The sequence below is a fragment of the Onychomys torridus genome, chromosome 12, assembly GCF_903995425.1.
Source record: "Onychomys torridus chromosome 12, mOncTor1.1, whole genome shotgun sequence".
Lineage (NCBI taxonomy): Eukaryota > Metazoa > Chordata > Mammalia > Rodentia > Cricetidae > Onychomys > Onychomys torridus.
The window spans coordinates 55,978,864-55,993,320 of record NC_050454.1 but is presented as its reverse complement, the minus strand read 5'-3'; positions in this window follow the sequence as shown (position 1 = coordinate 55,993,320).

Sequence of the window (14,457 nt, the reverse complement as noted above, 5' to 3'; positions counted from 1 at the left end):
CAGTTGCGGCCTGGAAACACAAGCGAGGAACGGTGTCTACGATGTGAGGAATAATGGCTACCCAAGTGCCCTATGGGGCAGAAGGAGTAGGGTTGAGGCTTTTATCGGAGTGGCAGAAAAAAGTAATGTCATTTGGTTTCACCATAATTGCTCGAGCAGCCTGTGTGAGAACTAATTATGAGTTCATCTGGCTCCAGAGAAACCCCACCTCTTCCCTTCTCTATAATGCTACTAAAATATCAGCATTGCGTCACCATACTCACTCCCATTGGCAGGCTTTCTTAAAGAAATCAGCATAGTCTGTCTCTGAGATCTTTACAGACCCAGGAAGTCACATCATTCTGTGACAAATAAAAGATCCCTGGAACTCAATTCACCTGAAAACTCAGTGCTGGACCATTAGTATATCATAAAAGAAACATTGTTGATTTTCAAATACAGTTGTGATGAATTTGCAGAGAAGGAAATGAAGCATAAGTTCCATGCTTTATATCATTACAGTAGTCTTGTTACTGTTAGGTCCAGGAGGGGTTCTGGATTTCATAAATGCAATGCACATTGATGTCTTGTCTCTTCCTGTCCTTTCCCAGACCTCGGTGTCCCTAAAGAGACAGATACTTTTGCCCAGCAAGCCAAATGTATACTTCTCAAAAGGACAGAATTTGCATTGCAAGTCATCAGGATAAGACTGGGATTCCATGACAATCTTTAGTCCAAATTAAAAATCTATATGAAAATTAGACAAGACTGCTTTGTTTACTTGCTTGTATATGTGCCTGCTATATGCAGGCTTTATGTGAGCTCTGAGAATAAGGGAGCTGGCATATGGTGGTAGAGGGAACATGGATTCAGATCTCACATTCAACTTGGCCTCAAGTCCTGACTCTGATGCTTACTCTGCAATACTGATTATAAAATATACATTAGTTGCATGAAGGTTACTTGCCCTCTCTTTCTCAGATTCAACTAGAAAATCAGGAGGAAATAGCCCTTCCTTGCAGGGTTTCTGTAAGGATGAGGAAAGCATAAAATGCTTACATGGCACTTGCAGAAAGAGGTGCCAGGTAAATGGTGGTATGTGTCATAGATGTGCCTCTGCTCTGAGAGCTTCATCTGAGTGCTTCTGCAGGAAACTCTGTGGGGGTTGGTCATGAAGAGGTTCTCTGCCTGACTTTCATCTTGTAAGCCATCACAATTTGGTGAAAAGGAGGCGGTGAGAGGTATGGGGGGTAGTACTGTCTGAAACAAGCAGTAATAAAAACGCCACTACTTATTAGAATCCTGTTCCTTCTGTATAACTTCTAGTTGGGGTAGGAATTCAGAGGGAAGGAAGAACAATGAGATATAGCAATAGCTTAGGCCACTAGAGAGAAAAATAAACACTGATCACAAGTGGGATCTGCCAACTGCTAAGATTTACCCAGAACTCATACTTAGATTTAACAAACTAATACTGCAGAAAGAAGCTTGTCATATTTTACACAGTTTTCTAATTATTCCTGGAGGGATTAATTCTAAAATAATTGGGGGATTGCCATAGGTCAGATCTGAGATGTCCCCCAAAGGCATATGTGCTAAAGACTTAGTTCACAACTCACTGCTGTTGGGTGGGAGGTGGAAACTTTAAGGGGCTGCATCTAACAGGCAGTCCTCTGGTCAGTGGGACCCAGCATAGGGGAAGATCCTGCCTCACATTAATCTCCCCTTTCCTTCTGGGCTCCATCACAAGGTAAGCAGCTCCTTCCATCATGGATTCTCCACCACAATATGCTACATTGCCACTGGCCCACCCTTCTCCAAGACTGTGCATGTCCTAAAAAGCCACAGGGCCAACTCATGGGCTGAAGCCTCCAAAACTGAGTCAAAATAAAAATGCTCTCTTTTTAAGCTAATTGTCTCATGTATTTGTTTAAAAAAACAAAGACATCACCAATAATCCATTTGTATTAGCGTAGGAAGCATTATACTACATGAAACTGTTAAGACACATTGCAAGTAAAATTTCCAGAGCAGAATAACCAAGAGATTGCATGAGCTCAGGGTACTTGATTGATAGTTCACAAGAAATCTTATCAAATCACAGCCTTATTACAAGGGAAAACACACAGTCTTAGAGAAGGGTAGAGTTTAAGGCTGCAGTTGAATATCAGAACTAAGTTTGAAAGCTTCTAAAAGGAAAATATTTCCTAAGATAGATCTGGTCATTAAGATGAGGGACATTTTTATCACTTAAGGCACCCAAAATTTTATATCCTTTTCAGACTCCTGAATAAGCGAATAAACTAAAAAATTTTAATTAAAAATTAAAACATGACAGCCTGGTGACAAAGAGGTAGAAATGTTCACAGACCATGTTCAAAAGCAAACTCATGACCACAGCTCTGGAAATGAGTCTGAGGTCAGCCTTTCCACATTAAATACATTTTTTTCTTTCTTCAGGAAGTAGTACTTCAGGAATCTGTAATGGCAGAGTACATGTGAGGCTACATGCACTGAGAAGAGATTTAGACTTAGCAGATGTTAGAATGCATAGAAAAGAAATGAAAAAAATTCCAGGGGTAAGTATTCAACCCAAGGAGAACAGAGTTGTGAGTATATTAATAGTTGTATTCTACAAGCCTTAGCTATAAATAACAGTATGATCATAACAGAGTAGTTCTGCTCTAAGTCAAATTAGGATACAGTTGTACTAAAAGAGCACAGAGGGATTCATGAGGTGGGATATGGGTGAGATACAGGGATGAGAAACAGGGAAAATCATCCCATTCTGAAGTAGGAAGTAAGTGTTAATAAATAATGACTGAGAAAAAATAAAGAGGAAAGAAATAAGCATAGTATTTGGAAACACAAAGTTGATGTATCCCAGGGGGGAGCATAAAAAGGTTGAAAGGATTGATTTTAAATCAAGTGAAATGGATGTAAACATTTATTTAGTACCATTCTATTATTTTATTCTTTAAACTTTGTATACCTTTAATTTTGATTTTTAAAAATGTTCAATGGAATAAAAGCACAAAAGAAAAACTTGCTGTTGAAATATTGCAAGAGTGACTACTTACAACTCAGAGAAAATTCCCTAATGTAGCATCAAGTTCCTCCCAGCCCTCAGGTTGTCATCTGACCTCTAAGATTCTCATAGCTTTTCTGTACTGTATCTTGACTCCTGCCTCCAAACCCTTCCATTCAGTTTCCCTGTGTCCACCCTCATGATTTACCAGCTTACATTCCTGTTGAGAGACAGGAATCCTACCAACTCTGAAAATTTGACATACTTACTTTGCAAGTCCAATTATAGCATAAGAACCTTGAGAACTAAAGGTATGTCTTGTCTTTCTTTGAAAATCTAACAACTGATTCCAATCTTCTTTAATATTTATTTTTACTTTTTATCATGTGTATAGGTTTTGGGAGTGGTGGGTATCTGCATGTGAGTGCAGGTACAATCAAGCGTTCAAAGAAGGTATCAGATCTCCTGGAGCTGGAGTTACAGGTAGTGGGTGCTAGTAATTGAACTTAGGTCCTCTGTTAGAGAAGAACGTACAGTTAACCACTGAGAAATCTCTCCAGGTCCCTACTTTCATCTTACAACAAGTATAGACACATTCACATATTTCCTTGTGACATCTTATAGAATACAACTATAATACATGGATCATCATATTTAATACTGACATGACTCTACAAGATGAGTTTAATAGTCACCATTTTGCACATGGTAAGGAAAAGAGAAAGCAGTGAAAATTCAACCTTAGTTTTGGGTAGAAGAAGTATCACATTTCCTTAGGCTACCTGACACAGCAATCAACTGGCAGGAAATTCCACTTCAATAATTTGTGGATTTCCCTTCTCTATGACCGTTTCCTGTTGAGGGATATTTGATCACACTGTGAATGCACATTAGCATTTGTGTTAATTAAATAAAATTAACCATGGGTGAAGAGGCTGAGTTAGCAACTAGTTGACAGAAAGTAGTCATAGAGCATTAGAGGGCATCTGGAAGAGATAGACGAACTGGAAGTAGTAGGGAGGGATTTTAAGTGGCATGGCTTTTTTTGTTTGTTTGTTTTGGAGGAGCAGAAGGATGGGCTTTTTGGGGGAGACACCAGAAAGGAGAGAAGGTTAGCTAGGTGCTCCTCAGCCTTTCTGAGCTAGCAGGTTTTCACCCCAGCCTTTGAATCTTGAGTCTTACTTATAAACAGAATGGTAGAGATTTAGTTAAAGCTACCTTCAGTGGTAGGTAGTGAGAGAGCCCATGGCCTGTGGAAATAGAATTCCCACTGGGCTGTAGCCTGAGCAGCTGGGCACTGCAAGAGAAGCAGGCAGGTAACTCAGTAGTCACAGTTGCTGGCTGAAACAGCAGCAGATTAAGGTACAGCCACTCTGCCAAAGATAAAACAACATTTGGCGCTCCAATGTGTGGCATGACTCCACAGAGTCACACCAGCTGGCTCTGCCACAGTTGCTGCCTAGGCCTCTCCATGAGACAGCACTCACAGCCATTGGCTGCCACTTTCTAGGATTCCAAAAAGCAAGATCAGCCTTGGAAATTGTGGGAGGGGCTTCAGCTCATAGCTGACGCCACAGATGAATGGAGAAGTCAGCCGATCTAATGAGAGAGAGAGAGAGAGAGCAGGAAAGTCCTTTTAAAAAAACAAACGTGCTGTTGAAACATTGCATGAGTGACTACTTACGACTTAGAGAAAACTCCCTAGTGTAGCATCGAGTTCCTCCCAGCCCTCAGGCTGTCATCTCACTCTAAGATTCCCATAGCTTTTCTGTACTATATCATGACTCTTGCCTCCAAATCCTTCCATCCAGTCCCCCTGTGTTAAATAATATTATAAAGGACAATTTCTTTCATGTTTGGAATGGAAAACATCACAGTGCAAGGCACTAGGACCCTGTACAGTGCTCCTATGGATGGTTTGAAATGGAAAATTTAAATGAGGGGATAAATGACTTAGCTGGGATTGACAAAAGTATGTACTGTAATTACTATCAGTTTGGTGGTTAATATTTTATCCATAAAAAGTGACAAATATCATAATTTGACTGATGAGATCTAAGCCTTAGAAATATTTACTATTGATAAGATACAAACTTTAGAAAGACTTACTGCTGATAAGATACAAGCCTCAGAAAGACTCACCAATGAAAATGAGAAAAATTTGATTGATAAGATACAAGTTTTGGAAAGACCAACTAATGAAAATAAAAATACTCAAACATAGACAGAGGAGTTTAGAGTAGAAACTACCACACTACTACATTATGAAACTGAAGAGGGGCAGCTAAAGGTTATTAAAAAACCAAAGTTAATTTATCCAGCTACCATACAAGAACAACCACCGGATGATAGGCACCTCAAGGCTATGTAGAAGTTAGCTGGAATCCCGTAGAAATGTTAGATTTGAGAAGATTTGTGGAAGCAGTCATTTCATATGGTATGCATTCACCCTTTGTGAAACATATGTTAATGGACAACTAGGAATAAAATTATTCCACAAGACTAGAAAGATTTAACTACAGCAATATTGGAAGCTGGTCTTGTTACAATGGAAAACATGATTGAGAGAGGAGGCTAGGGTCATAGAACAATTAAGTAGGGCTACAGGTAATGAAATTTCCCAAGACCAGCTTCTCAGTGAGAGCCAATATGCTGATTTGCAAAAAAAAAAAAAAAAAAAAAAGTCTATATTTGGTGGTCATACCTTGGTTCTATGCCATACAGCAGCTTGGAATGCTTAGGACAGGGTTAAAGAATCAGGAAAGAGGGCTGGAGAGATGGCTCAGAGGTTAAGAGTACTGACTGCTCTTCCAGAGGTCCTGAGTTCAATTCCCAGCAACCACATGGTGGCTCACAACCATCTGTAATGAGATCTGGTGACCTCTTCTGGCCTGCAGACATATATACTGTATACATAATAAATAAATGAATGAATGAATGAATGAATGAATGAATGAATGAATAAATAAATAAATAAATAAATAAATAAATAAATAAATCTTTAAAAAAATAATCAGGAAAGAGGAATGAGTCATTTACTAAAATTATCCAAGGCACAAAGGAAGCTGATTTTTTTTTTACAAGGATTGACTTCAACTGTAAATAAAATGATATCAGATCCAGAAGTTCAATAAATATTAATTTAATCTTTAGCTTTTAAAAAGGCTAATTCAGATTGCAAAAGGGTGATTATGCCTTTAAAGGAAAGATCAGCACCCATAGATGAATGGATATGAAATACAACTAATATTGGATGTTATACTGTAGTGGGTAGCCATTCCAGCCTTGGCCTGGAAGTTCCAAACCCCATTGAGGCTTCGGTAATGGTCAGGCCCACAAGGCAGGGCTGAGGGAGGACACTGAAAACCCAGGATGGAGAGGAGAGGATTCTCTTGGTTCCAGGACTGAGCAGAGTTCTTGAGAGAACACTGCCGGACTGTGCCATACCTTTCCTAGACCCTGCAAACTATTCCTTCATTTGTAAGTTACCCCACAAAATAAACCTCCCTTTTAACTACATGGAGTGGCCTTAATAATTTCACCAATAGTTATACTTATGATGATACTTGAAGAGAAGTGATTTCTAAAAAACTTAAAAAATATCAAAAGGTCAGATGTTTTAATTATGGTAAACAAGGTCATCTGAAAAGGGATTGTAGGCAAGGCATTCCTAGAAACAACGTTTTTTCTAGAGATAATCCATAGAAGGCCCCAGCCTTCTGGAATATGCAGAAGTGTGACACAGACCAACATTGGACTAATGAATGCACATCAACATAGAACAGGCAAGGTAATCTTTTGCCATCAGGAAATGCCTTAGGGGTCCTCTCACAGGCCTCGATGTCAAATTTGGTTCAATCATTTCCTGATAGCATTGGGGAAACCCCTCCACAGAGCAATTAAAAGACTTAATGCCTACAGTTAAAAACCATACCGCTCTGGATGACAGAACAGCTTCAGTAGACAAACAAAATTTTCAGGAGAGACAATTGAGCAAGTATTTTAGCAAACTTCTATATAAAAATACAAATAAATGGCATTGAAATTGAGGGTATGATTGACACAGGTGCAGATGTAACAATAATTTCACCAAAATCATGGCATCTAGGTTGGCCTCTTCAGGAGGTAAACGTTCAGCTTCTAGGGATTGTAACCTTATCTCAGGTAAAACAAAGTTCAAGGTGGGTTGAGTGTACATGGCCAGAAGGACAGACAGGAAGATTAAAACCATATTTGACTAATATAGCAATGAATTTATGGGGATGTGATTTGTTGCAGCAACAGAAAACACAGATTAACATTCCTCTAATCTCAGAAACAAACTGTAAACTAATGTATCCTTCTGAGAAAAATATTAAAATGTATTATCAAGGACGGTCACAGATCGTTCAAGTTGTGCATACCTGTAGTTAGAGTTTTCCTGCCTGGCCCAGTTAGGACAAATCTCTCTTACCCGCCAGTCCCACAGTCACTCAGACCCAACCAAGAAAGCACATAGAAACTTACATTGTTTAGAAACTGTATGGCCGTGGCAGGCTTCTTGTTATCTGCTTCTTCTATCTTAAATTAACCCATTTCTGTTAGTCTATACTTTGCCACATGGCTTGTGGCTTACCAGTGTCTTTACATGTTGCTTTTCATGGCGGTGGCTGGCGGTGTCTCTCCCCAGTCTTCTACTTCCCAGAATTCTCTTCTCTCTTGTCCCGCCTATACTTCCTGCCTGGCCACTGGCCAATCAGAACTTTATTTACACAGAGCGATATCCACAGCAATTCCCCTTTTCTTTTTTTTTTTAAGGAAGGTTTTAACTTTTACATAGTACAATTACATATAACAAAACAATTATCAAGCAAGAATTACAGTTACAATATTAAAGAAGATATCCTATCTATCTTACATTCGTGAGTCCAAGGTTTTATATCTAACTTATCTTTTATCATAATTGAGGAAATTATAACTATCTATTCTTCAACCACATCAAAGACCTCAAAAGGATATAATATTACCTGAGAACCAGGAGAAGGATGTAAGCATTTTTCAGGAGCCTTATAAGAGTAGACAGAGACAGCTGGCAGCCTGGACAGTCACCTAATGTTCCTTTGTAGAGTTGGGGCATCTGTCTTCAGCCCACAGGACTAGAGTCTCTTGGTCACTTCTCTCAGTGTCCTGTAGAATGTCTGGCAGTTTCCTCTGCAAAGCAGGAACCCGAAGGACCATTTTGTCAAGCAAAGTTCAGTGGTCACCTTTCTATGGGTTCTGCATGTCCAGTTGATCGAGCAGTCCAGGCAAGAACAGTTTCTTGTCCAAATGGCTATTTTTGCCAAGGTGAAGATAAACTCCATATGAAGTGTCTTCAATGCCCATCCTCCTCTCTGAAGTAAATCAGTGCTGCCAGGAGCAGACATGTCTCACTGTCCAGAAAGTCTAAATTTTAAAAGTATTTTAAATGCCATATTCTGTAGGTCTTTGAAGTATTTGAAGATTACCTATCTATCTGAAATATCTCTTGTATACCTAGAAGACTTAACTAACATGGCTACAAGTATGATTATCCTAGATGACTAATTATTAATCTATTTTTAATTATCCATTACAATTTTAAATGAGCTATACAAACATAATACTTTAAACATGAGTAGAAATATGCACACAGTATAACAAAATTAACTTTAAGTTTGTATCAATAGACTAAAGTCTATACCAATGTAAAACATTTTAAACAAGTTGTTGCTCTTTAGAAGTAAGTTCCTTAATCTACCCTTTTGTCCAAAAGATAACATAAACCAGATTCTCTGTGTAATATCCATCTTTGTAAGACTGAAACGCTGCTGTGGCTGCTGGCTCCGCCTACCTCTGCTTCCCAACATGGCGGCAGTTACAGTTTACCGCCAGCTCTGGGTCTGGAGCCATGTGTACCATCAACTATCAGAAGCAGTTCTATCAAAGTAGTGCATAGCCCAGAAACCCCCCTTTTTTTTTTTAACTTGTAAAGGCTAAATCCACCATGCAGCAGAGCAAAATGTTGTTTGTAGTTTCCTCATTCCCGCCACACTGCAGGTCAGACGCACATGCCAGGAACCCGCCACAGTAGCTCAAACCGACAGGCTGCCGCTAACTTGAGGGAGACAACTAGGAAGCTGTTTTTAGCTCCGTTTTAGAATCTTTTTTCTCAGGTTTTAGGTGGAAATTCTTGCCAACACGTTGGACGCCATTTGTAGTTAGAGTTTTCCTGCCTGGCCCAGTTAGGACAAATCTCTCTTACCCGCCAGTCCCACAGTCACTCAGACCCAACCAAGAAAGCACATAGAAACTTACATTGTTTAGAAACTGTATGGCCGTGGCAGGCTTCTTGTTATCTGCTTCTTCTATCTTAAATTAACCCATTTCTGTTAGTCTATACTTTGCCACATGGCTTGTGGCTTACCAGTGTCTTTACATGTTGCTTTTCATGGCGGTGGCTGGCGGTGTCTCTCCCCAGTCTTCTACTTCCCAGAATTCTCTTCTCTCTTGTCCCGCCTATACTTCCTGCCTGGCCACTGGCCAATCAGAACTTTATTTACACAGAGCGATATCCACAGCACATACCCAGGGCACAATAGCTGTTGGCCTTTCAAAGGTACCAACAGCCCTACCTTTAAAATGCTCAATTGACAGACCTGTGTGGGTAGAGCAATGGTCTTTGATGAAGTAAAGAGAATTTTGCCTTGGGGATTACAAATCGCTCCTAAAAAAGCACAAAGAAGAGATTCCTTTGATTATTTAGGATACAAGATAGGGTTCCAGAAAACTCAACTACAGAAATTACAAGTCAGGAGAGATCATTTATGAACTCTTAATGATTTTCAAAAATTACTGGGCAATATTAACTGGCTACAACCTACAACTAGATTAGCAACTCAAGAACTAAGTAATTTACTTCAAATCTTATGGGGTGATAAGGACTTAAACAGTCCAAGAAAACTGTCAGCTAAGACTGAGAGAGAATTGGCTTGGTAGGAAAGAGATTACAGGCTGAACAGGTGGATTACTTAGATCCAGAGCTTAATTACCTTTAATTATTTTGCCTTCTACTCATTCTCCCACAGGAATTCTCATGCAGAGAGAAGATAATATCTTAGAATGAATATTTTTACCACACAAACGAGTAAAAAATTAAAGACCTATATAGAAAAGGTTTCTGATTTTATTCTGAGGGAAAAGTAAGACTTTGTCAATTACCAGGAATAGACCCAGCAGAAATTGTGGTACCTTTTATTAATACTGAAATTGCCTCATTGTGGGCAGAAAATGAACATTGGCAAAGAATTTGTAGTAATCTCTGGGGAGAGACTAGCAACAAATACCCCAAAATCAAGAGACTTCAGTTTATAAAAAGAACTAATTTGATTCTTCCTCATATAATAAAGGGAACACCAATTTCTAGAGCCCCTACATTCTAAATGAATGCAAATAAGTCAGGAAAGACAGGCTATGTCAGAAAAATCAAATAAAGTGGTTCAAATCCCTTATGATTCAGTTCAGAAATCAGAATTATATACTATTCTCATGGTATTATTAGATTTTCCAGAACCTCTTAATGTACTTACTGACTCTCAATATGCAGAAAGAATTGTTTTATGTATTGAAACTGATGGACTTGTTCCAGATGATTCAGAATTAACTTTGTTATTTATTCAACTACAACAGTTATCAGAAATAGAAACCATCCCTTTGTATTTAACACATATCAGATCCCATACCCTACCAGGCCCTCGAGCATGAGGCAATAATGAAATTGATCAGCTATTGGTAGAAAATGTGTGAGAAGCTTCAAAATTTCATAAGAAACACCATATTAACAGCAAGGGTTTGAAGAAATATTTTTCTATCTCTTGGCAGCAAGCCAAAGAAATTATAAGGGAAGGTCTTACTTGTTCTTTGTATAACCAAACTCCATTACCTGTAGGAAATAACACAAAAGGTACTCAAAGAAATGAAATTTGGCAAATGGATGTGTTTCCTTTTGCAGAGTTTGGAAGATTAAAATATGTGCACCACACCACAGACACATATTCAGGATTTCAATGGGCCACTACTTTAAGTTCTGAAAAGGCTAATGCTATAGTTACACATTTATTAAATGTCATGAGCATTATAGGAAAACCTGTGCAAATTAAGACTGACAATGCTCCAGTATATGTCTCTGGTAAATTGAAATAGTTTTTTGCATATTACAACATAAAACATATTACAGATATACCACACAATTCTATAGGAAAAGCAGTTATATTAAGATCTATTCATGCTTTAAAAGATATGCTTGGGGTTGGGGATTTAGCTCAGTGGTAGAGCACTTGCCTAGCAAGCTAGCAAGCGCAAGGCTCTGGGTTTAATCCTTAGCTCAAGAGAGAGAGAGAGAAGATATGCTTAATAAACAGAAAGGGTTAATAAAGACCCGCAGAGATAGATTATACAGTGGTTTATTGACTTAAATTTTTTTAATGCTAATGAAAAAGGAACAATAGCTATGGAGAGACACTGAAAAAAATTGCTGAATTAAATCAGCCTATACATTTTAAAGATGTGTTGATCTCAGAATGGAAACAGAGTATGTGTTATGTTGGGGAAGAGGTTTTGCTTTTGTTTCACAGGAGAAGAAAAGCTAAGGATACCATCAAGGTTGATAAAGATTAGATTCAAGCAGGAGATCCTTCTTGATTAGGAGAGGTGATGTTCATCAAACAGCTTAGTCACTCAATCAAAACTAACTTCTAAAACTAACAAATGTCTTTCATTTGATGAGGTATGAAAATAATAATAATTAATAATAATAATAATAAATTTGTATTATTAAAAGATAATATTTTTTCTGTTGCCAAAAAGAAACATTTTGTCTTAATGAAGACATAACTTAACAAAAAAGGAACTCCCCAAAATTAGGGTTGGGGAAGAGATTTGTTTTTGTCTTTCCACAAGAATAAAAGCATGGAACTAAAGAATCTGAAAACTACTGTACAAACAAAACCTCTGAAGAAGGATGAATTTCCAGAGAAAAATGTCCTAAGAAAAACAGTAACGTTGGTCTAATGGTATAGCATATTTCCAATAGGATAAAATTTCATAAATCTTCCCAAATATTTGTTTCTGTTGCTCTCTACAAACATAAAAGACAAATGGTATTTTGTGGTCCCAATTCAATTAAAAAATCAAAGCTGGCTTTGGAGCTGGAGCATGGTTCTCTCTTTCTCTAGACTCAAGCATGCTTGTTAAAGGAAAATCCAAAGTCTCTGTCTCACATCAGAAAAGTCACCTGATATGGGACAGAATAAAACCAAAATTAAGGGACTATTATATTGTCACCAACCTCACAATCCTTTGTTTTTATTTTGAAAAACTTTTTTAAGGTACTAATATTACCTCTAAATTTATAAGAGGTGTGTGTGTGTGTGTGTGTGTGTGTGTGTGTGTGTGTGTGTGTGTGTTTAAACTTTCAGTCATGATATTAGTGGCATATAACTAATTCTAGAAATAGGCTTCATCTAACTTATTTATGATTTGGGGCTTGGGACTAAAGCAGGTAACTAGGAATTAAGTTTTTGTACCCTGGATATACTTAATAGATTGTGGTCCTTTAACCTTTTTAAGATTTGCTGCATATTTAAAATGTTTCAGTTTTCTGCAGGGAACTGTGAACATTCCTAACAATGGCTTTTGAAGTCTGCAAAAGGATGATGAGACTCCACAGCAACAATTCCACCTGGATTATGGTAATGTCATTAAGCTGGCTAATACCACCTAAAGATCATCTTAGAACTACAAACTGCTCAGGTCAATTTCAAGGTGGTAAGCTGAGATGGTCCAGCCTTACAAACTATTCCAGCCAGGACTTCAGAAGAGCCCTGCACTTTCCCATTTCACACAGACTGGACAACCAATGTTGCAGCTAGTTTTCCCAAGACTTGATTATTATCTCAATTTTCTCAGGATGTCCTAAAGATGCTGTCACCCCCAGATAGTAGGAAGTAATTTGAAGAATATGACACCCATATTCCCAAGAGTTGGGGTGGGTGATTTTTGGTTGTTCGGTGGGTGAGAACGTTTGTCATCATTTAGGGGAGTTGGTTGCAAATTGTTAGTGGTCATGGTAAGGAAAGAAACTAAGCAAGAGAGGTTGGATTCAAAGATCTCCTTATAAAAAGAAAAAAAAAGGAATATGTAAAGGATAGGATGAAAGGGTAGATTATTGAATCTACTTTAAACTAAAAAGCAATTATTAGCCAGGTGGTGGTGGCACACACATTTAATCCCAGCACTCGGGAGGCAGAGCCAGGTAGATCTCTGTGAGTTCAAGGCCAGCCTGGTCTACAGAGCGAGATTCAGGACAGGCATCAAAACTACACAGAGAAACCCTGTCTCGAAAAACAAAATAAAACAGCAATTATTAATCTCAAATATTTTACATTACTATGGATTTTTGTATATTGATACAAATTTAAGGTTATTTTTGTTAGAACATACTCTATACATGTTCTTACTCTTGTTTAAGGTTTTTTTGTATATTAATACAAATTTATGGTTATTTTTGTTATAGTGTATATATGTTTCTACTCTTGTTTAAGGTATTGTACCTATGCAGCTCATTTTAAAATGTGAGTTCCAAGACATCCAGGGCTGTTATACAAGGAAACCCTGTCTTGAAAAACCAAAAAAAAAAAAAAAAAAAAAAAAAAAAAAATTAACCTTGGGCCTGGAGGCTGAGTTAACAACTAGTTGATGGAAAGTAATCATAGAGCATCAGAGGGCATCTAGAAGAGATAGAGAGATGCACTGGAGGCAGTAGAAAAGAATTTTGAGTGGTGTGGCTTTTGTTTTGTTTTGTTATTTTGGCAGAGTAGAAGGATGGGCTTTTGGGGGAGATGCCAGCAAAGAAAGGAGGTTAGCTAGTTGCTCCTCAGCCTCTCTGAGCTAGCAGGTTTTCACCCCAGACTTTGAATCACGTCTTATTTATAAATAGAATGATAGAGATTTGGTTAAAGCTACTTTTAGTGGCAGCGACAGAGCCAATGCCAGCAGGTACAGAATTCTCACCAAGCTGTGACCTGAAGGAGGGGCACTGCAAGAGAAGCAGGACAGTAACTGCAGATTCACAGTTGCTGGCTGAAATAGCAGTAGATTAAAGCGTAGCCATTGTGCCGAAGTCAAAACAACAATTTCCAGGTGATGAAAATAATCAGGCAATGTCTTTTACAGTCCAGAATACTTAAATGAAGGTCTGAAACCCCAACTGATCCCCACTGATATCCATACTGGTGCTGAGAACAGGCTGTGCCTAAGCTATTCCTTTTGAAACAGTGGCTTCTCAGACTCTACCTTGTCCTGAGAGACTCTACAAGCAGCTGTTGACTGGATGTTGAAGGATGGAGGATGACTCAGCACCAGGCTGGATAAATGCACAGTGCCACACCCACAGC